At 39.9% G+C, this 26,500-nt stretch overlaps 1 protein-coding gene and 1 pseudogene across 2 annotated transcripts in view; both read right to left on the reverse strand.

The window, feature by feature from the left end:
• LOC145291945 (uncharacterized) overlaps positions 1 to 26,500 on the reverse strand; it is a 1,383,621-nt gene that overhangs the window by 1,263,092 nt on the left and 94,029 nt on the right. The gene's annotated exons all lie outside the window — the stretch shown is intronic.
• Positions 15,204 to 15,348, reverse strand: LOC145292582 (U2 spliceosomal RNA; annotated as a pseudogene).

The raw sequence follows: 26,500 nt of genomic DNA on the forward strand, positions 1-26,500 counted from the left end.
TGCGTGTTGCACCACGCCATTAGCATTACGATCAGCTAATCACACGATTGGCGCTCATGTCGTGTTGGATGCGGTGTTTATTGGGGGGTTCGTGACCGTAGCGCGTCAGTAATAACGATTCACGTTGATGATAGCACGGTTTAACGCAATTTACTGGCGACCGTGCAACATGAGATGGTGCTTTTTTGTTGTTTTGTTTTGTTTTGTTATTTTGTGGAAAAGTCGGATCCGGCGTGAATAAAATCAGTCATCCTAACGAGGACATCGCCTGGCTCTTGGAAGGTTCGAAAGACACCATTAACTCTCAAATTCCATCCCATCAGCATTCTTAGCTACATGCGTGCATACATGTGGCAGTTGTGTTTTTTTGTTTTTTTTCAAAATCTAGCATCGTAAAGTGTCTGTCTGTGTATTTCTGTGTACATTTCCCTACGCAATAATTCTGTCAATTTTTAGTCTACAGACTGGAAATTTGATATACAGGGTACTGAGATTTGGGCACATTGTTGTGATCGGTTTTTGGCCAGAAATTTTGCGATTAAGGGGTCAAAGTTCAACGATTTGACCTTTGAGAACTCTAACAAACCCCTCCGACAATTTTGGGTCTACCCACTTTAAATTTTAGGTATAGGTTCCTTTGACATGGATCTAACCTAATAACTTGAGTTGAGCCCAGGACAATAAACTTTAAGGGGTCATAATAGGGGTCAAAGTTTAAAAAAATTGACCGCTTTTTTTTTTTTTTTTGCTCAACATTCACCTCCAAATACCCGGGCAGCGCCGGGCACCCATGCTAGTATATCTATATATCTATAAAAGTGAGTGTCTGTCTGTGCGGGTGTGTGTCTGTGTACATTTCCCTACGAAATAACTCTGTCAATTTTTAGGCTACAGACTCGAAATTTCATATACAGGGTACTGAGATTTGGAAAAATCTATGTGATCGGTTTTCGGCCAGAAATTTGGCTATTAAGGGGTCAAAGTTCAACAATTTGACCTTTGAGAACTCTACCAAACTCCTCCGACAATTTTGGGTCTAAACACTTGAAATTTTAGATATAGGTTCCTTGGACAGGTATCTAACTTGATTTGAGCCCCAAACAATAAATGTTAAGGGGTCATAATAGGGGTTAAAAACATTTGACTTCTGCGGTCTCTACCAAATTACTCAGACAATTTCTGGTCTAAACATTTGAAATTTTACATAAAGGGTATTCAGAGATAGGGCAAGCTTTTTAATGGGTTTGGGTCGAACATTTTTAGTTACTAATATATAAATGTATGTATGTGTGTATGTTTGCATGTCTGTGTTAAAGCTTTCAACAGAGGCGACGGATTTTTACAAGATCAGTATCAATTTGAAGTTTAATCTTTCAGACGACAAATATCGAAAAATTGGCTAAAATCATTAATATCTTCATCTTCAACTGGGCACTTTTTTACCGGATAGGGGGTTACTTTTTTCGCAGATATTTTCGAAAGTTTTGGCGGTGGTCGTAACAGCAAAGATGTCAGGTTTTTCCCTTTCTTTTCCTCCTTTGCGGTACGGGTTCGAGCCTGCCTTCCTACTACCACTTTTTTTTTTTTTTTTTACTCAATTTGGTATATCTCTTCGGTAATTTTTTTTTTTTTTTTTTACATAAGTCAAACTCGCCGTTCTCATTTGATATGTTGACTTTAATAGGTTTTTGGGTATGCGTACAACGAATAAACACCCCAACCTCTCTATGTTAAGAACGGCTTTCGGAAAAGACAACCCCCAACCTCTGCATGTTAAGAACAGCTTTCGGTATAGATACCTCCAACCTTGTCAGCATACCCGAAAACCTATAAAATTCGACATGTCGCATGTGAACGAAGAGTTGGACGTAATGTGCCGAATTTAAAACGGAACGAAATTTAAATTTCCGTTCCATTTTTACAACAATCGTAAAACAGAGCATCCTCCACAAGTTTAAAAAATCATCTTATTTTCAGTTATGCTGTACATTCACCTAGAAATTTAATAAGCAAAAATATATTGTAAAACTTGAATTTAACGTCGAAAATACTATTTAAAACAAAATAGTACGTGCATAAGCACCACTTCATTCGGCATATCTATATTCCAAAGGATTGTTTGAATAATTTGTTTCAGTTGCGTTTGTGCTGTCTTTTTTAGAGTTTTGTATAATTTCACAATTATGAATGAATTCGGGTGCACATTTTAAAAAGTAGTATTTTGTCAGTTGCGCTTTATGTTATTATTTTATTTACTACCGTCTTCGAAACAGTAAATATAATAAGTTGGTTTTCGGGCCAAGGCTGAAAGTGTAGTATCTGTTTTGATGCTGCACGTTCATGTTAACATAACGAATACATATGTACAAAGAAAACACACACGCGCAAGCACATACTCAAAGGAAACACACACGCAAGCAAGAAAAAAAAAACAAGAAAAGCAAATACACACGCACATGTGTAACCAAGTTATGGGGTTGATATGCCGTTATAGAAAAAGAGCCAAAATAACGAAAAAATAGGACGATCAAATGACTCTTTGGTTAGAACAGACAAAGGAAAAAGTATGTCAAGAGATACTTATTGTTGTAACGGTCAGAGTTTGGAGTGAGCTGGCTGTTTATTTTGAAACACAGAATTCGAGATGAAATGACAGGCGGTTGTTTATTTTAGAAAACAAAGTTTGAAAGCTGATGACAGGCAAGTTTTCTTGTTGTAAACAAATACAAACTCGTGATGTTTAAAGGGCATTGATGGATATGTATATATTCCTCGAACACAGAGAAGGAGAAGAGAGGAGGGAGAGAAGGAGAAAAGAGGAGGGGAGAAGAGAGAAAAAGAGAGAATTCGATTTTGGCGAATTCAGATGGTGTTAAAGTCGGGCAGAGATGGCTTTTGACTTAAAACACGTATCTCCAATGGCCGAAAAACTTATCTGAACTCGAGTCACAAGCTACCGTTTTAAAATAGCTACAGCCAACTTCCTTCAAACTCTGAAATATTATTAGACCATTATTATTGTGAATAAACCCAGATTAATTGTTTATTCGTGTGTGGAATCCTTTTTATTTCCTTTTTCACCACACTAAAATCCACGGCTCTCTTATCGGCGATGTTCGCCGGTAAGTGAGTACACAACGTCAGGTCCGGAGTATAAATTTAGACGACTAACTGATAATTCTGTCACTACCAATACCAGCAACATTAAAACGGCTAAGAATTATCACCGGCAGTGGTCACTGGAAGGACGAAAATAGTGAGCTGCAAACCGCCAGAGTCGGGTCATTTTCAGGCTGCCGTAATTGGAGTGGAAGAGTTCTGAGGTCGACGATCGTTTCAACCGACCGGCTGAAGGGGGTGACACATGCATGTGTATAAACATCAACACACGCGTATCTAATCTTACGCGGCTTAATAGTTCTATGAACACACACACACACACACGAATACACTCGAAAGCAGACACGTACACAAACACAGACGCACTCAAACAAACAAAAAACATGCACACACTCATGTGCGTATGTGCATCTGCACATGTATGTGTAGGAGGTCAAACATGCTTGCGAAAGTGTTTGCGGCCTATTAGTTTAATGGCACACACACATGAACAAACACCCGCACACAAGTAAACCAAAACAAATACACACGCACGTGTATTGTGTAAACACAAGCACACACATGCGGAAGTTTATGTGACCTATTAGTTTAATGTCACACACAGCAACGTTTTTTTTTAATGTGCAAATACATATATAATGCGTTATCGGTGTATTTAATGCGATAAGTGATAAGTCAGAAAGCTTCCCTTTCATATGCATGTAATCGGAAGAATACAAGTGAGCTTTCGGTTTTGAGGCTGATACCGTTAATCTAGAATGTAGGAATGCTTAGAGTTCAGCCAATCGAAATCCAGTGAATACCTAAATGGAGATATCATTATTTGTGTAGATAAAAAGCTGTAAGTGTATGCGATGTGTATGAATTCAGTAGCCAGTTAATAACGGCGTAGACACAGGAAGTGGAAAAAGTATAAATGCACACGGTGAAGAATGGGTTTGTAAGAGGACTTATAGAATAAGGGGTAAAACTGAAACCACTTCCTCTGTAGGTTATGACGATGATGATGTCGCTCCTAGGAATAAATGTAATGTTTTAATATTAGGAATTTATGTGTCTAAAGTGTCGTTCTGTAGTTAAATAAGGTAATGGCTAATTGTGTAAACAAAATAAATGTGTATGCGGTATCTGTTCTTGTAAACCTACGATATCTTGGTCCAGTTGGGAAAAACTGCGCGTTCTTTATTATATATATGTATATATATATATATATGTATATATATATATATATATATATATATATATATAGGGATATAGTGCCCCCCCGCACTTGTCATTTTTTAATCGCAAATTTAAGCTAAATTGTTTGCAACTTTAAGAGGGCGGTGAGGTGGATATATTTACAATGAAAAGAAAAGAATCGGTGTTAGTATAAATTCATTATATTTGCCTTTTATTCCTCTGTAATTTTACCTGTTCATATCTGACTTGTAATATAAGTATTATAGTGTTCATATTAATTTTAAAACATTAACTTCAAATCGACAAAGCGAAAAGATACTCCACGGCAATGGAAAATTGTTATTAAAATGTAACTTTAGAACATTAATGCAACACAAATACAACAAGACCACAATGAACTAGTTAATATTTAGTAGTATAGCCCTTCTTCAATTTGATAGCCTGCAATATTTTGAGCATTCCTTGAGGTAGTCTGCAACAATACTCCGGTAAAAGGACATCCCACTTCTTTTTAATTTTTGTCCAAAGTTCTCCCAGATTTGGAATTTTATTATTGCGTAGCTTTTGCTTGATAGGATTGAGGTCTGGAGATTGTACAGGCCAATCCAAATACGGAATATCATGCTCTTCAACGAACCTCTTGAGATTGCCAACCGTGTGAATGAGATTATTTTGCATGAAGATGGAATTATCATCCAAATTCCGGCCAAAATATGGTAGAAAATGCTTAATCAACATATTAATGTCCTTGGTCGAATTAATTCGACCTTGCAAGCGATCAATAGGCACAGGACGATTGGCACTAATAACGCCCCATATTAAAACTGAACCTCCATCACCTTGCAGTGTTAAAACTATGCACCTAGGATTAAATTCTTTCTTAGACGGGCGTGCTGCCTATCATAACTGTCTAGCCTATTGAACTTACTTTCGTCGCTAAAACTCACTTTCGACCAATGGTAACAGTCATGATCTTCATTGCATCTGAGGAAGTCCAGACCGTGCTTTCTGTTCTTTACAGAAATAATTAGCTTACGTTTTGCAACACAGCCTCTCAAATTAAACTCCTTCAATCTGTTCTAAACTGTAGAAAGGGAGCACTTTTTAACCAGATTACACTGTTGCTGGATTTGGAGGGTCGTTTAAAATCTATTTCTGAGACTGCGGATTTTGATAGCATTATCTTTCCTATAAGAAGTAACACGAGGCCGATCACATTTAGGGGTATAACGAACACTGCCGATGTAATGGTGCTTTGTGCAATCATTCGTACAGTTTCCTCATTACATTTATATCTGCGGCCGATTTGTCGATTGGATAAACCAGAAATATGGAGATTAATGAGCTCTTGATGATCACTGAGAGAAAGTCGAGACTTATGGACTAATGTTACGTTATATAACCTAGAACAACTACAATTACGATTAGACATGCTTTGTTGCCTAAAAGGTGGATATTTTAAGCTGTTTTTTCTTACATACGCATAACCACTTATCAAGGCTCAGAGACCACTCGAGGATAAGGGTTAAGAGTGTACAGTAGTCAATTGGACAATATAGTAATCGTTAGTAATGGAAATTCAGTAATTTGTTAAGTGGAACGGTTCATCAAGAACTTGTTTACGTTGGACTTGAAGACAACCATATTGTAGTAAGCTGGAAAGCAGGAAAACAGAAGACAATTCCACAGGCGTGCAGTTCTAAGAAAGAAGCTTTATTCATAGAATCTATGTTTAGGTTTAGGCACAGATAAAGAGTGGGGGGAATTATTGATAGTGTTTTCAGCTAGACGAGTGTTTCTTGTGAAAGTTTGGCGAGGGCACCATAGATTGAAGCTCAGTCGAACATTCTCCATGAAAATAACGATAAAGCAGAGACAAACTAGCAACATCTCTTCTGAGAGATAGAGGTTACCGGGAAGAGAAAAGGACATCTCCTATGAGGCTACGAAGTCTATTTTGAACTCTATCAAGGCAGGATAAGTCCTTTCTAGCAGCTCCTGCCAGATGTGGTTTTAAGCTCATTTGTTGCTTTAGAATCTTTTTATACCTTCTCGATTTGAAGTTATTTTTTTAAATTGACGTGAACACTAGGATACTTCAATTAAATGTCAGATATGAACAGGAAAATTATAGTGGATTAAAAGGCGAATCAAATGAAGTACAGAGTGTTTGAACGTTTACATTCAATTTCGCTTAAAATTACGGTTTTTGAAAAAATTACAAGTGTAGACTTTCTTTTTGGCACAAAAAACCAGTCGATAGATTCGAACCCGGCGACAGAAGCCATCTCTAGCTTCATTAGCAAGGACCATATCCATTCGGCACCACGAGAAATACTGTTGAATTGTAAACATGTATTTTATTAAATGCTTTTAACATCAGTCAGAGTGATCTAATAATTATATGACGATCTGCGCATAAGAGCTAAATTGACCGATTCTTAATTCAACTGAAATTGCTCACCGATAAGAAACAGGTTTCTTAAAGGGGTTGAAAGCCATGTTTAATTTCAGACAAGCTTCCGACGGGTAGCTATTCTGTAGAAGTACTGGAAATGAAGAGGTTTCGGTGTGTAGCAGTTCTATATAAGTCTTGGATGCAGGCAAAGAGAAAAGGATCCTTCTCGTGTTTACACGAAAAAGTGTGATTATTTATTTTCAATAAAAATAAGATTTTTAAAGAAAATTTGGCACAAAGCCGACAAATGGGGAACAGAGGGAAAGACCGATCATGACTAACTAATGTTTTCTAAGCGAACTTAGCTAGACCCTGCTTTCATTCTATTTTCACCACACTACCGCATTTATACATCCATCAGCGTATACATCCTTCTTCAATCACCAAAAACTCATACTATGACTGACCTACTTGAACAGAATTTTATAATATATGCGAAAGGGGGCGCTGGGGTGGATGAAAAATATGATATTTACAATGAAAAGAAAAGGTGTTAACATCACCCTCCCACTTTTTAAACTGTGGCAAATACACCGATTTGCCAGTCGGAAAAATTGATGCGGGCCTGATCACTTTATTACTAGGGCTAGGACAACAGCATATTCTTTTCATTCTTTTGGCTCTCGATTGTGTATCCGTTGATATCTTATATGTTTTTATATAGAGTGATGTGGTTCTCGGTTTATTAACTGTGTCGGATATATACTCGAGAGTCAAAATCATGTTAATATGCTGTTGTCATAGCCCTATTTATTACTACCACCACTTACAAAGATATCGCAAGGGAACCCGCATTTCTAGCAAATCGCTCACACACTAGCTAAGTTTTGAAGCTGAAGTGTCTAAAATTAAGTCTAAGTTAAACTATCGACTTGACTTCCTAGAACACTCTGTCTGTGGAACGCATCCTGTGTGTTTAATCCCCAACTGACTATAACATTATCGTCTTAAAATCTAATGTGATCAAATTCCTATTATGCCGTCCACTAAAATAATATAAGTCCTACCCAAGTTCCATTGTAACTGAAGATGATGTCTCACGATCTACCAAACATTTAACCATTGTTTTAGAATGGCCTCCATATCTTGCTAAATAGTGACCTACCTAGTAATATATATGCAATGTGTTTGATTATGGATTAAATGTTCATGTCTTTACATGTTTTAGCATGTTATTTGAGAAACGAATCAAGGCTGATATTTGTTTTTGGAACCCCAAATCCTCTAGCCTCAAACACGTCCAAATACCACTCAAGATTTGCACCACGTATATGACAGGCGCGCAACAGACACCCACCTTTCAACAAAGTCAGCCGAAAAGAGTCTAACCCTCTCGGCCCTAATACGAACTTTCAAGTAAAAACAGAAGATTGGAACAAGTTCGAGAGGAGCAAAGTCCTCAGCTCCGTAAACCACTTTCATGCGAGTCCTCCATATCACCCACCCCCTGATCACTACTAGCAAGGTCAGACATATCTATCTTCTAAGCCCATCAGTTGCCGGAGCCCAGTTGCTACAACCATTGATGGGTTGCAGGTTGGAAGACGCCATGTTTAGGATGCGAACCATGAACCCTGCAACAAACTCATTTAACGGCGCAATGATGCAACAATAGCAGAATGCATGATTTTAAGTCTCGCCATCACCGCATCATTTACAAACAAGCGAACTTGCCAAGCCAGCTGAGTGAAGTCTTTTACTCACCCAACTCAAAGAGCATTTCGGATTATTAAGCCAGGCCAAAGATGCCTCGTCGTTAGTTAGACACCCCAACTCGGGCGTCCAAGGCCAAATCGAGCTACGCTACGACCTTATTAAAACGAGTCCTTTAATAGTATCATCCTCAACGAATTCCTTCACTAATACCCGATATAATGCCTTCCGGGACAACAGCAGGGTGGCAGAGAGGCTTTCTTTCACCTTTAGAAAGAGTTTCAAAGCGCGACGACAATCGCGATAGAAGAAGCAACCGCCTCAGCGCAACTTGTGGCTCCTCCTCACCCGAGTGCCTACTTCTCAAAGCTGGAAGACTTTCTTAGTCTTTTCTTTCCAGAAGCCATCGTTTCCATCAAGTACAGCCAAAGCGTGTGTTGACGCATACCCAGGCCGCCCTCAGAAGGATGGAGTTAACAAAACTCAAGACTGATCATATGGGATTTTCCAAGTCATAAGAACTTAAATATAGCCTGCTGAAAATGGAGCATTGTATCCGACGTACGTGGAAGAATTGAAAGCCAGTATATGAAGATTAGATACATTTGTGTAATACACACCTCCTCTCTCCCTTTATAACGAAAGATTTCTGCAGATCCATTTACTAGCGGCAACTCGCATCGCTTTCAAGACTTCCGACCAATTTTTCTCCAACTAAATATCGGGACAGAACCAGACCGCAAGTATGTTGCAAGGCTCGTCACTCCAGCTAAAGGGCCTCAGAATGGAGACTTCTATCCAAGCACCATGGGACATCGCAGTTAATTTTGGCCTCTGCCACTGTTTCATACAATCTGATTTCTGTACCGATGACGCTAATCTCGATATTGTTCGTTACAAACATTGTTCCATTGTCAGCATAGGCAGAGTACTCTACCGTGGTAGAAGCGTCCGCAAAGTGATACCGCGTACGACTGGATTTATCCTTAGTCTACGCAGGAAAGGCTCCAACGCAAGCACACGGAGCATCGGTGTTAATGGACAACCTTGACGAATGGGTCGGGATAAACTGAAGGATTTCGATCTTCTTCCATTCACGTCTAATATAAAAGGAAGTGAACCCTAAAGGAGGGTAGCTTCAGTTTTGCTGCTTTGGGATGAATTTTGGTTAGGGCTTTTCTTTGCTTGGTTCGGGTCCCTGTGACGTAAGCTCCTTCAGTCTTTGACAAACTATGGATAACCACCGTATGTGTGCCTTCGCTTGAAATCTTGGTGGCAGGAGGTGCGCCATCTCCAACCACACATCTCCTGAGACGATATTGTTAAAGTGGAGTGTATGTTAAGGACGACTGGAAACAAATGCCGAAATACGCGGAGAGCACATACAGCGCCTAGAATTTCCAAATAATCGCCCACTGGTACTAACCAGGCTCAATGTTGCTTAACTTCGGTGGTCTAACGAAAACCGGTGTGTCTACGAGATTATGCCATATATATATATATATATATATATATATATATATATATACATGCACCGTAAATCAAAATATGGTTATCAGTTCACAATATATTCTTCAACCGTTATCAGTACCCCTCTTCCTTCCAAGTGTTGAGCATGCGGTGTTTATTGAGGTCCGTGACCGTAGCGCGTCCATAATAAAGATTGCTATTGATAAAAGCGCGGTTTAATGCAATTTACTGGCGATCATTCAGCGTCAAATGACGTTTTTCGGATAGTTTGATTTGGTGTGAATATAACTAGTTATTCTAACGAGGACATACTTAAGTTCTCGGAAGTTTCAAATGGCGCCATTATTTCTCATACACAAGCCTCACTTTATTTTAGGAATGATTCGTTTCTTTCTGGTTAAAAAAAATACGAAAAGAGTGAGAGGTCTATCTTTTTAAAGAAGGTTGGGCGAGTCTCACTAAACTACTTTATCAGCTCTATCAAGGGTATTGAGCAATTTCGAATTAAGCATCTAACAAGTGGAATACGTCATTATTACACACATCTACTCTATCAAGGGTATTGGGCAATTTCGAATTGAGCATCTACTAAGTGGAATACGTCATTATTACACACGCACACGCTCTAGCAAGGGTGTTGAGCAATTTCGAATTGAGCATCTACAAAGTATATTACTTTATTATTACAAACCTCTGCTCTCTTTCGTAACATCTTTTCGAACTGCTCGTAAATCATTTCGGATATCATAGGAACTATTTTATATACTTTTGGTCTTTTTCTTCATGGCATGTTGTGAAATCGTTCGAGAAGTTTACTTTGAAGAACGCTTTTAGTGGCGCCAAACGGCATACACCACTTCAAAACAATCAAGGGAATGTTTCTGACGGGTACATTTAACATTTCGATGTCACTGTTGTTCAAAACTGTTAATACCGCCATTTTTCTTGGTGGATTCATTATTTATTAGATTAATGGGATGAGTTTGAAGCAGTGGATAGACAGTGCGGTGGAATCATGTTTTGGTTAGGGTTGTGAAGGCGTAATATATCTTCGCTATATATAGCGAACGCTCTTATCTATCGTTTCAGAAAGATTTTCTTTCACAAAAAAATTTACAAGGAAAAAAATATATAAAAATTCAGAAGATTCCAGATCCCGGAACTTTACAGAATCCTCAAAGAAGATGGAGAGGGTTCTAGAATATTCTAATACTTAATGGCGTTTTTTTATAAAAGAAGTTTTCGCGAAAACTCGGCATTTGCTCGTTTGCCGACACGATGAGTTTAGCCTCAGCTCCGGCATGATTCCAGGTTTATGAATCCATCCAAAAGAATTCCGTTTAAAAACCATTATTGCAACAAAAGGGAACTTACGATTTGGAATTTTTTAGATGAAGATTGGTTATTTGTGTTATTGGATTTTTAGAACTGCTGTTCTCATCTTGAGCGACATTGAGAGCTCGACAAAATACACCTGAAGATGGTCGGAGCTTACATCGACCGAAACATTGTGTCAAAATGACACTCGTGATGAGACTAGTAGTTCGAAGAATCTAAATAATACGAGTGATTTAATTGGTTCCATGACAAAAAGGGACTGGACCTAGTAATTCACTATGGTTCGTCCGTTCGCACTTCTCAATAACCACGCCTTGAATTCTTTAAAAATTTTGCACAAACATTCGTCATCGTGAAAGTAAATGTTTGCTAGAACGGATTTTCCGGGAAAACTCTGGTTCTCCCCTATTTTTATTCAGAACCTTTCAAATCCAAATTTTTACATCAATCACAGCCACAACTTAGCTCGCTCACAACATACAGCCACAGCTTAGCTCGCTCACAACATACAGCCACAGCTTTGCTCGCTCACAACATACAGCCACAGCTTTGCTCGCTCACAACATACAGCCACAACTTTGCTCGCTCACAACATACAGCCACAACTTTGCTCGCTCACAACATACAGCCACAACTTTGCTCGCTCACAACATACAGCCACAACTTTGCTCGCTCACAACATACAGCCACAACTTTGCTCGCTCACAACATACAGCCACAACTTTGCTCGCTCACAACATACAGCCACAACTTTGCTCGCTCACAACATACAGCCACAACTTTGCTCGCTCACAACATACAGCCACAACTTTGCTCGCTCACAACATACAGCCACAACTTTGCTCGCTCACAACATACAGCCACAACTTTGCTCGCTCACAACATACAGCCACAACTTTGCTCGCTCACAACATACAGCCACAACTTTGCTCGCTCACAACATACAGCCACAACTTTGCTCGCTCACAACATACAGCCACAACTTTGCTCGCTCACAACATACAGCCACAACTTTGCTCGCTCACAACATACAGCCACAACTTTGCTCGCTCACAACATACAGCCATAACTTTGCTCGCTCACAACATACAGCCATAACTTAGCTCGCTCACAACATACAGCCATAACTTAGCTCGCTCACAACATACAGCCATAACTTAGCTCGCTCACAACATACAGCCATAACTTAGCTCACTCACAACATACAGTTTCATCATGATCGACAATATCAAAGTCATCGTTTCCTTCAATGACAAACTTACTGTATTCGGACCCATGGTTCCTCCTACGCGTGGCAAGCTTTCTATCATTTGTCGATTTATCACAATCATAACATAAATGCTTTAGCCTATCAAGGTAATATGCACCAAGAAAAACTAACAGTCTCTTTGCACAACTAACAGTCTCTCTGCACAAGGTATGTTTCACCTTTACAGCATTCACCTACTTTTACATAGCAACCCTCTTCTACATCTTGGTCACTCTCGAAATTCTCTTTTCAGACAATAACTTGTGGAAGGAGACTCTGTATGCTCGGCTTGTTTCTTTTGAAATATTTCTTTGACCAAGCATATCCTTAATCTACTATTTGGAAAATCTTTTTCTGTGAGCATATAAGCTTCTCAGCGTACCCTTGCCCATCCTTGAACAACTTCTCTGTTACTAGGTTTACCAACTTCGTTATCGATTTAAGTAAAAATACTAATTTTTGTTATTCGTTTCTCTTAAATGTTTGTGTGTTTGTGTTAAGTGAAGATTATATTTAAATTAATTCGCCTGTTTTGTTTGTTTGTTTGTTTGTTTGTTTTTCTTATTTAATTTTTATGTTATCATTATTTAACTGTTAGGCACGTTGTGCTCAACAGGGAAAATGACAATCTTACTGTTTAATAAAAAACAGCTGGCTTTATTTGACTGAGGACGTGTGGCACAGAGCGAGAGAGAAGATGGTTGGGGGTTTTAGTGACGATAGGCGGAATGCGGTAAATACACGTCTCTATCCCAAACAACAACTGTCATTTTGTTCAACCTCACTTGTTTTGGGGTTGTTTTTTAGTTTGCAGTAACCTTACTGAACGTAATTTCCCATTCATAATTTTTGTTTTCATTATTTCAAACAATTACATTTTTGTCTCTTTATGTTGACATTTTTATTCGGTTGCGTCAGAGTTCAATAATCAGGACGGGCTTTGTTCTTTTTTTTCGGTTGTTCTGGCCACAGACATGAAACATAACCACGTAACTGTTAGATTTTTAAGAGACATTCTAAAGCAACAATCCTTTTTTACTAACTCCAGATGATTCAGCACACAAATTTACATGAAAATATTTCTTTCTATTCCGGTAGTCACCTAATCAATCAACACTTAATGTTTCTGCTGATTGTTAATTTTCCAGCTAATATTTTTTTAAAAAATACCTTTTTTTTTATTTCTGAATGAGGTACTTATGCGGAATAAAAATAAAAAAAACGGCAGTGAAATATCCTTATTCTGCAGAGTTTTAAAGAATGTAATGTTCTTTTCGTTAGAAGAAACACGTTAGTAGATTATATATATACAGTGGAGCTAGAATCTGTTGGTTTTAGCCCTTTATGGAATTGTATTTTATGGTGGTGGTCATAAAATATATAAAATAATTGGTTGGGATAATATAAACATTAATATGTTTATTGGATTGAAGCTTACTTCAACAGAAACATGTGTAAATAAAACAGATAAAACGGTAAAAAAATATATATATTTGCTCTGCAATAGTATTGAGCACCTTCTTCAGGCTTTTACTAATTATCAGTTTTGCTATATATATATATATATATATATATATATATATATATATATATATATATATATATATATATATATATATATTCAGCGTAATATCATTCTGTAAATATTAAATCACAGTTATATAATTCTGTGAATTGATGACAATTACGGAACAAAATAAGTTCCGTACCTGTTTTTGGAGAAGTGGGAGGCAATCATGATTATTATTATTATTATTATTATTATTAACGCTAAAATTTACTTATATACGATCTTGCTACGTTTTAGATCTGATTTTCAAGATAAATGAAAATTTTACAGTATTTTTGTCTATTAATGATGTAATGAATATGATAACTTTTTTCTTTTATATGTTCTGATAGATTGCTAGGGGTAGGGGGAGCTTCTCTAATGCCTGTATCCATTACACAGTTCCTTACTGTTGCAATATTTTGTTCCTATAATGGGGTATGATCCCACACAGTCGGACGATTCTATTTATAAAAGATGCTGCTAAGAACTAACGAATCAAATTAACTACTTTCTGCTACCAACCAATCAGAAACCAGAATTGCTTCATACACCCTTTCTGGAGCAATTTCACATGTTCTTTTCCCGGGTTTCGACACGGTAAGAATATTTTGTTCTGTGGAACTGTCTACTACAAACAATTCACGTCCCAGGACTTGTGTGTAACAGCGAACCATCTGAAACTGTTCTGAAACTCAAAATGGCTTACACTTCTAGACTTACTTTCTGATAATTTCCTTTCCTTTTGCTGCTGCTGGTGCTGCTAACACAGAAGTATCAATTTCTTGATACCATATTTAATGGTAACAAATCACCAGTAACAAGATTGAAATACCAATTCGACAACATTCTCGAGTGTCTTTAGTCTCTCTATACAGGGTTGGAATAAGAGAGAATAACAATTGCTAAGGGTACCATTTAGTTATTCCTCTTTGAATAGAGAATGGTAAACTTCTGGAAAAGAGATTAGGAGTCGCCATGTTAGGCAATATTCTATATGGTTGAATATAAAGGAAGCGTGCTTTAGATTTGAAACTTACTATGTACGGTAGAAGCCATTATCAGTGGTGCTAATGTGCTAAATCGAGCACATCCGGGTTCCTCTTTACAAGAATATGATTGGCTGGTTAAGTCAAAAATACCAATTAATAGAACAGCTTAAGAGAGGCGTCAAGAGGTACGCCGAAAGCCTCGCGCTTTAGGATATTAACAATTCCGAACACGAACAGAAGCTTTTGCAACTAGCCACTAACCGAGAACAAAGAAATTGAAGAGCAGCATCAGAACAGATACTACACTTTGATCTTGGCCCGAAGGCCAAGAAGTAACTAGAGTTTTAAGTGAAGTGAAATTGAATAATTTTTCACCACAAAATTTTTTAGTAATTTTTAAATAAGTAAAAAATATTTGCTGTTTTTTTTTTTGTTTTTCACAATATATTTGATCGATGGCTGAGAAAAAATTAAACTGTGTTCTTTGGTTGGCTGAACTGAAAACTACTATTGCTGTGCTAATGATGAAGGACATGTGGAAACTAAAATAAAATCCAAGTAAAACCTTATAAAATATAGATTTATTCTTGTCTAATCCCTTTACAATTTTTTATTATCACAAATGCATATTTTATTTTCTAAGTCGCACGGATTTTATAAACGTCCTTGTGTGTGTATGTGTATACATATATATATTAGCAAAATCTTATTATTGAAAATTTATTAAAATTTCAAAATAAAAAAAAACTTTATAAAACTATAAGGAAGGCATACAAAATGTTAATTATCCAACAAGGAGTACAAATAAACAAGACATACCTTATTTCGCCGAGTTTCGAAAAAAGCACTGATGATTCCCAAAAGGACGAAACACTAGTGTCTGTAGGTATTTGATAATTATTATAGTAAAATAATTATGTCAGCCCCTTTAAGAAACTCGTTTCTTACCGTTGAGCACTTTCAGTTGAAATAAAAAAATCGGTCAATTTAGCTCTTATGCGCAGATCATCATATAATGATTAGATCGCTGAGAGACGATAAAAACGCATGTACAAATAAATGTTTATATTTGTACACAGAATTTCTCACGGTTAACGGTGGCCGAATGGATTAAGTTCTTGCTAATGAAGCCAGAGATGAATTCTTTTGCTGAGTTCGAATCTATCAACCGGTGTTAATCGTGACACCCTGCATTCATGATTTCGGAAAAGACGAAACATTAGTGCCTGTAGGTATTTAATAAGTATTATAGTAAAATAATTAAAATAATTATATATATATATATATATATATATATATATATATATATATAATTCAGTATATGTTTATATATTTGTATTAGAGGATTCATGCCTGAACTAATTAACCGATCATTATGCCTTTTGAAATACACAGTTATATATATATATATATATATATATATATATATATATATATATATATAACTGTGTGGGTGGGTGTGATTTCCTTCCTCATAGTCCACTGGGCAAATTATTCCTCGTAATATACGATAATACATACGCAATCTGCATAAATTAAAATATCATGTTTAAGCGTATTGTATGACCGGGCAACGCCAGGCGACCAGCTAGTATATAGTTCCACAGCCAGACAACACCGCAGCTCGCAAGAGCCATGACAGCCAACAAACCGGAAGTCCAAGACTCTAGTTTCGCCCTTATTTGGGTTCATCAGTTATGCACATCTAACTGATGAGGCCAAATGAGAGCGAAACTCGTGTTTTAAACTTTTAGATTTGTTAGCTGTCAATACTCTTGTGAGCCACGTCGTTTTCTGGCTGGGGAAATAATTATATATATTTCAGAACGTGAGAGAATATATATGTGTGTGTGCGTGTGTGTGTATGTGTGTGTGTGTGTGCGTGTGCGTATGTTATTTTTTTATTTAGGAATCGTTATGGAAAAATATAAAGCAACTTATTCATGCAGTGAATGTTATATCTTTGCTTTATACAATGTGCGCGTTGTTATATGAAGAATAAGTACATTTTCGTAAGCTAATAGATAGAAAGGCATCTTCTGCCATTTTCTCTCCTTAAACTTGCAGAAAAATCAACAGCTAAACAGATTTAAAAACAAAAAAAAGATAGTTTAGTAACTTATGATACATGAGACAGAATGTGTCTCTGGAAAGTTTTCCAAATGCTGCTCTAAAAAATCCGATCCTCATAAGGCGAGGTCATATTTATGGCTATTTATTGCATCGACCGACCGTCAGCATTTGCACGGCCAAGTAAAAAAAAAAATCCGCTTTTTTAGGTTGTCTAAGTACCCCCACTCCCGAACGAAAAACTGCGCGCTTTTGTGTCTCAAGAATTCCGATTTCCAAATAGGAACTCAATAGCATCAAGTGACTGCCAGCCATTCTTTTTCTGAGTGAAACCTACAGAGTTCCAGACTGGTTGTGATTCGTAAGAGGCTTCCTTCTTGAAAATGGGGACAATTTTTGTTGTTGTTTTATATTTATTTTATTTTATTTTTTGTATCTACTCCCTTACATTTCTATAAGAGACTTTAACCATGTCAGTTGACTGGTCAGTCATGCCTCAGTTTGAAATAGCATCTTTAGATACGTCCAAAAATATCCGTAATAGGCTCTCTCATTCAATCCCTCAGGCTTACATTGTAAATATAACTTTCAGTCTTAAACATGTGGATTCAATGGACGCATGTTGTTACTGATGCGTCCATAAATCTTTATACCGGGCTCGGGCTGTTAGCTAGTCAACATTGCATAAGTTTTAAATAGCATTTTTGTTTTGTTGGTTTGTCATGCTTAAGGTTGAAGTAGCAATTTCGTAAGTCTGTAAAGCTTAAGTTTGAAACAGCATGTCCATTGGTCTTTAAAGGTAAAGTTTAAAACGGCATTTTGTTGACCTGTCAAGCTTAAGTTTGAAATAACACTATAATAAAAAAAAAAGAAATGTGCAGATTGGAAGGACGCATGTTATTATAGACGTGATTAGGCATCTTTATGAGAAACCAATTATGTTTACTGGCTTGAAACGCTAAAGTTTGAAATAGTATTTTCGTTGATATGTCGCGCTTAAATTTGTAATAGTTTTTGGGGGGGTTTGACACGCGCAGATTTGAATTAGTATTTCCTTTGGTCTGAAACGCGTAAATTTGAAATAGCATTTTCTTTGGTCTGACACACGTAAATTTGAAATAGCATTTTGTTTGGTCTGACACGCGTAAATTTGAAATAGTATTTTCTTTGGTCTGAAACGCGTAAATTTGAAATAGCATTTTCTTTGGTCTGACACACGCAATTTTGAAATAGCATTTTCTTTGGTCTGACACGCGTAAAGTTTAATTAGCATTTCTGTTGGTCTGATACGGTTACTTTTAAAATAATACTTTAATATAAAATGTAAAAATTAGAAGCGCGGATTTTATTGTAGAAGCGACTAAGCACCATTATAATAAACCATTCACGTTGTTTGATGTGTCACTCTAAAGTTTGGAATAGCATTTTCGTTGGTCTGTCGTGCTTTTATATATCCGAGATCGAAATGATATTTCCATCGATGACTAAATGGACACAGTTTCACAGTATCCGTTCGTGTCCTGCATTAATGGGTCATAACCTTTTTAAAAGGTTATGCAGGTCATCATTTGGCACATCGAGGGTCGTTCGTTTTGGGTTGGAAGAGAGAATAGTTTGTATTATACAGAGAAGGAGAAAAAAATCCGGTTCTTCGATCTGAAGGTAGGATAACTTTCTATGAATTCCCCAGAGAAAATAGCAAATGGAATCGCGCTCAAGAGAAAGAGAGATTTCTCCAATCGATACCATGTTCATATATATATATATATATATATATATATATATATATATTACTCTGTGGACCGTCCGGGCTTGCTTGCTTGAATTTTATCTTAAACGATCAGACGATTATACAAAGGCGTCTCCACTTATGAAGGCCCAGAGACCACTCGAGAATAAGGGTTAAAGAGTGTACAGTAGTTAATGGAACAATATCGTAGTAATCGTTAGGAGTGTAAATTTGGTCAATTGGATTACTTAAGAGTAACGGCTCAACAAGAACTTGTTTACATTGGACTTGACGACGGCCATATCGTAGTCAGTTGGAACGAAGGCAAACGGAAGAGAGTTTCACAGGTGTGCAGTTCTAAGGAAGAAACTTTGTCCATGGAATCTACGTTTAGGTTTAGGCACAGATAAAGAGTGGGGGGAATTATTGATAGTGTTTTGAGCTAGACGAGTGTTTCTTGTGAAAGTTTAGCGAGGGGGGACTATAGATTGAAGCCCAGACGAGTACTTGCCATGAAAATAACGATAAAGCAGAGACAGGCTCGCAATGTCTCTTCTGTGAGAAAGAGGTTGTAGGGAAGGGAAAAGAGCATCCCTCTCTAGTCTACAAAGTCTATTTTGAACTCTGTCAAGGCAGAATAAAGTCATCGTAGTAACTCCTGCTAAGATGTGGCAACAATACTCTATCCTTGGATGTACCTGGTTCTTATATATGTAAAGAATTAAATCAGCAGATAGATATCAACTGGATCGATAGAAGGATCCAACCATTTTTCCAGCGACCTTGGCAACGGATTTGAGATTATATATATAATATATATATATATATAATAGCCCAGACTGCTATTCTCGTCGGTATTTATGGTTTCGGGCAACGCTGGGTATATACAGCAAGTATAAATATATAGTAAAACACTGTCTGGAAACATACGTTGATTAACTCATGTTCAGTTTAATTAGAGTTAAGACGGGAGTTACATATTTGTCTACAAGTACTCATAGGCTAAAAGACATACGAAAGGAATCGTTGTCTACTTAGTAGGGGTAGTATAAGTGGAAAATATCTATCTTTTCTTCAAATAAACGGATTCGATTAAGCATAAAACACTCCACTGAAATGTTTGACTACTTAATGTTGTGGTACTAACCCTTGCGAGAACCTATAACGTAGTGAATAAAGTATTTAGTACTATTAAATTGCAACGTTGAACTCTTCTAGCGGCTGAAGGTTCAATCCTCACTGCGGGTTATTGTGGGGTATATCGTTAGAAAAGAATTAAAAAAAAAAGAAACGTACCGGGCGTATCTGCATCGCTCTTTGGGAAAGAAGAAGGAAAGGATGGCCAGCGCATTTGTATACGCGAAGGGCATCTTTGGAAGGCAGAGCATGATGGGAGAAGCTATTTTTTTCCTGACTCTTCCTTTTTTTCTAGATAGGAGGATATAAAAGCAGGGGAGCATTCCCTGGGGGAGCAGAGAGAAAAAAGTCGTGAACATCTTCTCTTGAAAAGAATTTTGCATTGCTGACGTTCAGATTGTGTGGTGTGACATTGGTGGCGAGAGGCCAGGAGTGGTCGATTGGAAAAGAAGAGGGCAGAAACGTGCTGTTGTCGAGAGAGTGACTCGCTCCTTCCCGAACCCCAGAACCGAATCCTGATTATAACCCTAGCTCAAGTACAATTGCAAAGTAGTTAGGACTTCTATTCAGTCATGGTTGACGGAATGAGAGCATGCTACCCGATGAATTAAATAGAGTTCCATTCGAAATTCCGAGCAGATTCCCGAGTTCAAGATACACCTGAAGAAAGCCGGAGGTTATATCGACTGATACATTGTGAAAATAATACTCAAAATGAGAGCAATAGTCTGAAGAATCCAAATAATACAAACACGTATATATTACTTCAAGAAGTCAACTTCAGTTGTTCAGAGATCTCGAACAGTGAAAAACAAGTAGAAGATTTGTTCTCACGGACCAGTCCAACGAGAACTGAGCTACTTCGGTGGTTTTGTATCTGTCGGGCAGAGGTATTATTCCTGGATCGTCCTAGAAGATCCACTTTTCAAGACCTTGCCTTATCTCGTTAAAGTGGAGTAAACGTATTGCTTATTGCGTGAGGCACCCCCACTGGGGAATACCAACGGGGCTACCCATGAAACTTTTAAAAGGTCAGAGTACTCCTCCTTCTGACCTTGTGTCACGCTTTCCTGCCGTGACAAAAATAAATAAATACGAGTCGAATATCAACTTTTATTCTATCTCATCTTCAAGCCTTGTGACCAATCATCTCAAGTAGAAAGGAGTCAAATACTGAATCGGAGAGCACAGCGACTTACTGACCCGTTATATACTAGTTAAAGAAACGTCTACGGTAATCAATCCAACATAGACTAGACCATTTTATCTGTCGGGCTGTGATATTAGTTATTGGTATTCTTAGGAGGTCCACTCACCCAGGCATAGCCTTCCCTCTTTGGGAAAGAGAAAGATGATAACTGCTTGAGGAGCCTTCACTGCAAAATGCTGACGGGGCTGCTCATGCAATTTTAAGAGACTAGGGTGTATCACCTTATTTCCCCTTTTCTTGTTCCAGATCTTCTCAATTGGGAGAAAAGCAATTACTGAGTGCTTTAGGCATTCAATTTCAGTCGAAGATACGTCATTGACAATCTGCATTACAGAATAGAATGCTGCAGCCATAATATTTTTCTGGTTAGTCCTAGAAGTTCTACCCCTCCAGGTGTTACCTTCTCATTTTGAGAAGAAGTATATTTATCAGCTAATTGCTTGAAATTCCCTCATCGAGAAATGGCGATAGGGGTACTTGGGCATTTTGGGGAGGCTAAACTGCACTATCTCTAATGCGTTGGCCTTTTTATTCTTACGTTTCGGTCTTGTGTCACATCTCTCAAAGGTGGAAAGGAAATAAATACGGTTGACTAACAGAAATGTGTTATATTTTCACTGACAAAACCAAGAATGCTCTGACCTGTTTTAGGTAAAATTGAAACTATCTTCAGACAATGCTCACCTGGAACCACAGAGACTCAATGCCTCTATCCGCTGCGCCACAGACCCCAAAGTAATTACTGAAGATATACCTATTTACTATGCCTCCCCACGGGACAGAGTTAGACACCAGGGTCGTTTTTTAACGTGGAGAAAAGGTACAAAAATAAAAATTGTCTCAGTCGTGAAGGATTTCTCCTCCACCGAAAGAGAACAAGAAATAGAAGTGCAGCATCTGAAGAACAGATGGTGTTTATTTGCTCCCCCACCGAGCAAATTAGGCACAAGGCCGATTTTTAATGTGAGGAGTGAAGGGGAAATGGGGACCAGCTCCCCGGGGAGTAGAGGAGCTGGATAGTGACAATTGGTATGAAGGGTTGACCAAGGTCTTATATGTGGGGTCGCCCCCACATATGGTCTTTGCTTGCAGTATCTGCCGGAACAGATGGTATTTATTTGCTCCCCACTGAGCAAATTAGGCACAAGGCCGTTTTTAATGTGAGGTAAAAACCAGCTCCCCTAAAAGTAGGCAAAAAGGGGGCACTCTGGTTACCAAAAATAATAATTGTCCCAGTATAGAGGGTTTCCCCTCCATTGACTGGTACAAATTATCTTAAGTGCAGCATCTGCCGGAACAGATACTACACTTTGAGATATTAAATCTTTTATTCATGTTAAAAAAATACAGAAAAAAAAAACAACGATGAACAAAAAACTTAGGCACATGGCCAACTCAAAAGGGGGGATTTTGGGGGTCGTTGGTCATCCTTGTCACTCCAGAACTAAACAAAGTCAAAAGTTTCTCCCAGCTAGTATCTTCTTTCACCATAATACCGCATTCACCCTTTCGTATTGGGGGACGTCCTAGTAACTCCCAATTTTTAAAACATTTTTTATTGACGTGTAAAAACAAAAAAGATAACAATAAAATGGTAACAATAATTCATTTGTGTCGAGGGCGGGGGAAGAAAAAACAAAAGGTGATTAGTAGGACCCTCCCAACCCCGTCTAATTGATAGACTGCCCGTTCCACTAGGTTTGTAAAAGGAACCTCGCTTCTGCGGGTCAGTCTCTAGGTGGGGATGCCCTCTAGATGGGGGTGAATGGAGAAAAGAAAATTTTTTGGGGTAAGGGATGGAGGTTAGTTTGTATTTCTTTTTCTCCAAGATGGGTAAAATTTAGAGGAAGGGGTGAGAACAAAAAATTGCAGGTAAGAGGGGATGGGGATCTTGGAGGCTTCCTAATCGGGGAGGGATGGAACACACACTCAGCTAGCTGAGAGACTACTTGTTTAATTTTACTTTACAGAACTGCGCGTTCCACACCTAGGCGGGGAACACGTATTCAAATGTGGCTCCTCTTCGTACACACAGACTTGCCACATGTATCCATCTTCTGTCAAATGCCGCGCGATGCAGCCTTCTTCTATCACATCTGATCTTCACCCGTAGTTGATGTTTAAAGAAAGCGATCAGATCTTGATCAGAAAAAGACAACACCCCCCGGCAACCTTGCAGACGCGACGTCCAAATCACCATTCTCGCCACGGCCAGGATCGTAACGTAGACCATTTGTCTTTCCCGGTCCCACGGCGGCCTCACGTTGTCCACAACATTGGATACAGTAATTGGGCGAGGATGCTCAGGATCGATGCAAGCCGTCACCCCACTGACATACGACCAGTACTGGCGGAGTTCGCGGCAATCGAAGAAAGCGTGATCCGTAGTTTCCACGGCTGTTGTCCCACAACGGGGACAATCAGGCAACTCCAAAAACCCAGAACTGCATTGTATGTTGTTGAGTGGAAGTGCATTTCGGGCCAATCGCCAGGTCAGAGAGAACTCCAAATTGTTCAGATGACTCGAACCTGGCGCCCAGCTCCACGCGGAGCGGATCTCACTCTGCTGCCACCCCAAACGCGCGCATAGCGGGTCGTCAGCGGCCCCCTTCACTAGATCCCTGTGGAGTTCCCTACGGGTAGCAGTCACAAGGTCACTGGACCTTGGTAGTCGTTTTAGCGCGGCTCGGCACTCTTTCATGTAGGCAGATTCTCCCCGCGGCCTGCGACGGCTCTCGATGGAAGGGTCGAGAACGAGGTCGGGGAAGGCGGCAGTAACCACGGGGTGCCATGGTTGGTCCTCCTGCATATAGTGGCTCAGGAAGGCCATCCTCTCAGCATCTCGATGACACTTCAAGTCCGGCATTCCCAAGCCTCCCTCACACGGACGTTGAATACAGACCTGTCTGCTCACCCAGTGTCTTCCTCTGTCCCAAAGGAGCGAGGACAAGAGTTCGACAAGAGCTTTTAGGTGTTGTGCAGGCAGGGGAAGTACGGCCAGTCGGTAAAGGATGAGAGGAAAGACGTAAGTGGCGCACGCCTCAGCTCTACCCTTTAAGGAAAGTTTCCTAGGAAGCCACGAATTGACTGCAGCCTCCACCTTTGACCGTACCTCCAACCAATTCTTGTCAAGCTGGAGACCCGGTCCGAACCACACGCCGAGGATCCGGACCGGGCCATCTGTCCAGCTGAAGGGCGCAGGGAGGTTTGCGTTGCCACTCCATGCGCCCAACCGCAGTCCTACCGACTTGTTGCGGTTTATCTTGGCCCCTGTGATTCTTTCGTACTGTGTGAGTGCCTCCGACACGACCTCAATGTCTCTGAAGCCCGACGCGAAGATCGTGACATCATCAGCGAACGCGGATACCTTGGCAGCTGAGCCGCCAGGCAGAGCCATTCCGCGCAGGGCCGAATTTGCCTCCCCATGTCTCAGCTTGCGGAGAAGAGGCTCCAAAGCCAGGACATAAAGCAGGGGCGACAGCGGACAACCCTGACGAACCGACCGAGAGATAACAAAGGGTTTCGAGCGCTTTCCGTTCACTTGCACGACAGCCATGGGCTGTCGATACATTATGGAGATCCACTTGCAAAAGTCCGGTTTAAAACCGGCGGCCTCTAAGACAGATGCCAGGAAACGATGGTCGACCCTATCGAAAGCTTTGGACTGATCTAAGTTTATCAGCGCGGCTTCCGTGTCGTCATCTATTCCCCCCTCTAGGATCGTGCGGATCAGGTGCAAGTTGTTCTGAATCGATCTCCCCTTCACAGCGTAGTTCTGTTCCGGTTCAACCAACTCGTCGATAACAACCTGCAGCCGATTCGACAGGACCTTGGCCAAAATCTTCAACTCTGTGTTTAGCAGAGTTATGGGCCTGTAGTCGTCTAACTCTTCCCCTCCATGCCCGTCACCTTTCTTCAGCAATGTGATCACTCCCTTGGTCACCTGCCCTGGGATGGATCCCTGAGCAAACCAATGGTTGAACATATCCGTCAGAAGAGGCAGAAACATGGGCGACAGCCTCAAGTACAGTTCGTATGGCAGACCATCAAGTCCTGGCGATCTGTCACAGCTGACCTGCTTCAGCGCAGTAAAGACCTCCCGCTCCGTCACCCGGCCCTCACAACTAGCCGCTCTAGCCGCCTCGAGGCGGGGAGAGTCGGCCAAATAGTCGCTAAACTCAAGGACCGGAAGATCGTGCTGCTGCGTAAAACGCTCCTCGAAATGTTCTCGAAACCCCTCGCAGATCTCCCGAGTCGATTCCAGGGTGCGTCCATTCGGATGTTTGATTTTTGCAATGTATTTGTCCGAGCCATGCCTAGAAACCTCACGGCGCACGTCTGCATCAGAATTGACTGCTTCGTTGCCTATCTTTCTAAGCCTAGCTCTAACTACTTGGCCTTCGTAACGCTCGCTAGTCTCGCGTAGAAGGTCCTGCTTAGCTAGTTCCTGACTAACCCTATCACCCTCCCCCGTAGCCTGGGCTAGTTTCTGCTCTAGCTTCTTCTTCGTCTTGGCCTTATCTAGTGCGAGGCGCTGGGCATACTTGACGGAGAAGCTTCTGATCTTGGCTTTGAGACCTAACCACCACTTACTCCCGGTAACCGCCCCCACTAGTGCCTTTTTAATCAATTCTCTTAACTGATCTTGGAAGTCTTGTATCTCCAGAAGGGAGGTGTTTAACTTCCAGTACCCCGCTAACTTAGGCCTATTTCCTAGCTTCAGCCGGGCCATAACTAATTTATGGTCCGTCTGGCCTAGCCAAGTGAACGTGGGACAAGATAAGAAGTCTACTTCGCCTCTCCTAACTAACATCCTGTCCAAATAGGTATTTGGATAGGAGGAAACACTATTGGTCCACGTCCACATCTCCCGCCCCGGATGCTCGAACCGAAACCTGTCGACCAGACCGCATCTAGCCATCAGATCAGCCAGGCTGGACTCGCACCTCTCCGATCCTATAGCTCCGCCTCCTACCTTATCTATGTCGGGGTCTAAGATGGAATTCCAATCCCCCATTAGCACTACCCGCTTCCGACAATCTACAAACGCGTCAAGCTGACTGAAGAATGAGACCCTCTCACAAGCGGTGCTGGGCGCATGAACCGCAATCACCTGAAACACAGAATCTTTTACGGCAACATCGGCCACAACCAGCCTACCCACCGCATCTCTATGGACAACGTCGACCGTCGCCGACAGGGTACGTTTAACCAGCACGGAAACTCCCTTCCCCCGCGGGCTGCCATATGCTGAGAAAACCTCAAAGTCTCGGGCCAGCACCTGACAGTCCACAGAGGAAACGAAATGCGTCTCCTGAATCGCAGCAACATCCACTCCCAGGG

Source organism: Euprymna scolopes, chromosome 13 (assembly GCF_053919585.1).
Source record: "Euprymna scolopes isolate OS-2025 chromosome 13, ASM5391958v1, whole genome shotgun sequence".
Classification (NCBI taxonomy): Eukaryota; Metazoa; Mollusca; class Cephalopoda; order Sepiida; family Sepiolidae; genus Euprymna; species Euprymna scolopes.